Here is a 2,500-nt window from a genome sequence, read left to right as displayed (position 1 = left end):
CCCTTCTTTGTGTGTGTGTATGTGTGTGTGTGTGTGTGTGTGTGTGTGTGTGTGTGTGCGTAATTGGGGGGCTCCTGTGTAAACATTCCACTTCACTTTGAAGAGGATTAAGAGAGGGGATAAGAGTACCACTTCTTGTCCGTCTCGAGAAATAGGACGGCATCAATTCAACCGTGAAGACATTACCCTCCCCAAACCCCCCTCCCCGCCCACCCTCCAGCCATGTCACATGGTCACGCCCCATCGGCTTAACAACGATGAAGGCACGCGCTGAACCCTCTTGATCCCTCCCGTTATCACACTTCTCGCTGTTCACGTTCAAAGGCCTCCTCCCGCTTCCCGCCCCTACCCCGCCCCTTCACCCCCACAACCCCCAACACACACACACACACCACTTGTGTGTTACTGCTCTGTTCTGTGTTAGGTGTGGTGGTGGGGGGTGGGGGGCAGGGGGCGGGTAGGGGGGGGGGGGGGGGGACGGCGCCCCATGCTGAACATCCGCATAGCAATGAAGTGTCATCTCCGGGTAGGAGGTGGGATGGAGTAGAGGGGTGGGGTGATACTTTTGTGTGTGTGTGTGTGTGTGTGTGTGTGTGTGTGTGTAGGGGGGGATTAGGGGAGGGTGGGGATTGGGTGGGGGTCGATGATGAAAACAACGAAAGGAAGGCTGGGAGAGTGACGAAGTCGGGGAAGGGGCATTACCCTGAGGGGTGGCGGTGGTGTAGTAGGGGCGTGGGCGGACAGCCGCTTCGACTCTAATCCCTGACACTGACGTTTCAACCTTGAGGTGGAGGGTGATCCAGGGTCAAGGGTTTTGTTTCTTGTTTTGAATTGTTTTGTTGTTTTGTTTTGTTCCGTGACAGCGAGGATAAAAGAGAGAGAGGGTTGGGGTAGTGGGTGGGTCGGAAACGTCGTGGTAGGAAACCGCAGATGTCCATATAGTTGGCGTTTCTCTCTTGCTATCTATTTATTTATTTTAATTTTTTTTTATCTATGTATATATTTGTGTATGTATATTTATTCATTTCACAATGCTTTCATTTATTTATATATTTGCTTGCTTCATCAGTTTGTTGTTTGGTAGGAAATCACACATGTGCAGAACCGTCGATTTCTTCGTGGATATCTATCAATTTTTTTTCCACCCGTCATCATCACACCCGTCATTTTGATCGTCATTCCTAGCACGTGAATAACGTAACATTCTTCACTTCAAACCCAAAAGCCAGACAAAAAGTGCGAGGTGTCACAGGAGGTATGTTGTCTTCTGCGTGTTGCGCGTGATGCTGCTGTTAGGTGAGGTGTTTGAGATGCACGTGTTAGATAGTGCTCGTGAGTTTTAAGGAAGGTGAGAGTGGCCCTGTGTGAACGTTTTTCAGCCAGTGCGGGCTGGGCTCTGTTGGCGACAGGATGTTTTCGGAGTAAGTTCTTTCCTTTGCCTCACCTTGCTCTTTTCCTATTGTTTCGTTTACTCTGTCCTCTTCCTCTTATACTTTCTCACTTTTTGTTCTTGTAGTCTTAAGTTAGGCTATTGTCTCACGTTGTTTTACTGTATCGTTGGTTTCAATAAAGTTTCCATTTCTTTTTGTAATTTACGCACCCCGTGTGTTTTTTTTTGTGTTTGAGAATCCCACAGTAATGCTTGACCATTGTTTTCCCTTCCATACCCACCTTGGGTTTGTCGTGTGGGTTTGTGACAGGAGGGGCACAGTTTGATCAGTGACCCACGTGTTGTTGTGTGTGTGTGCAGAGCTTGACCACAGAACACCAGTGCTGGGCTGTGTGGAACACAGACAATTAACACAACAGCGTGACGGTCTTTGCCCTTCCTGTCGGCAGACTGCCGTTCAGCCCGAGGAGGTAAGGGAGGTGTGTGTGTGTGTGGTTGGGGTGGTGGGGTGGTGTGCTTTTTGTTGTGGTTCATTCCGGTCATTACGTCTTGTCACTAGTTTGTTGAAACAAAACTTTATTCAGCAAACATGTTACACATAGACAGCGGAGCAACAAGAAGCTAACAGCTGATGTGGAGTGATGGCCAAGAGGAAACGCGTCCACCTAGGAAGCGAGAGAATCTGAGCGCGCTGGTTCGAATCACGGCTCAGTCGCAGATATTTTCTCCCCCTCCACTGGACCTTGAGTGGTGATCTGGACGCTAGTCATTCGGATGAGACGATAAACCGAGGTCCTGTGTGCAGCATGCACTTAGCGCACGTAAAAGAACCCACGACAACAAAAGGGTTGTTCCTGGCGAAATTCTGGAGAAAAATCTACTTCGATAGGAAAAACAACTGCACGCAGGAAAAAATACAACCCCCCCAAAAAAAACAAAAACAAAAACGGGTAGCGCTGTAGCGTAGCGACGCGCTCTCCCTGGGGAGAGCAGCCCGAATTTCACACAGAGAAATCGTGTGATAAAAAGAAATACAAAAACAAATATCGTGCTCAGGAATGTGATTATTTTCGTTGGTTTCGTGTGACGGCTGGTGAACGCTTCACAAAT

General features: G+C 48.6%; 1 protein-coding gene across 5 annotated transcripts in view; it reads left to right on the top strand.

Moving 5' to 3' along the window:
* The window catches only part of LOC143292726 (guanylate cyclase 32E-like), a 419,658-nt gene that overhangs the window by 86,749 nt on the left and 330,409 nt on the right, over positions 1-2,500 (top strand). For all 5 annotated transcript variants that reach the window (XM_076603252.1, XM_076603251.1, XM_076603256.1 and 2 more), the window contains one exon: positions 1,751-1,860. The gene's annotated coding sequence lies outside the window, so the exon portion shown is untranslated. The remainder of the gene's footprint in view (positions 1-1,750; positions 1,861-2,500) is intronic.

This window comes from Babylonia areolata, chromosome 18 (genome assembly GCF_041734735.1).
Source record: "Babylonia areolata isolate BAREFJ2019XMU chromosome 18, ASM4173473v1, whole genome shotgun sequence".
NCBI lineage: Eukaryota > Metazoa > Mollusca > Gastropoda > Neogastropoda > Buccinidae > Babylonia > Babylonia areolata.
The sequence above is the reverse complement of the archived record's forward strand: the minus strand, read 5'-3'. Positions and strand labels throughout refer to the sequence as shown.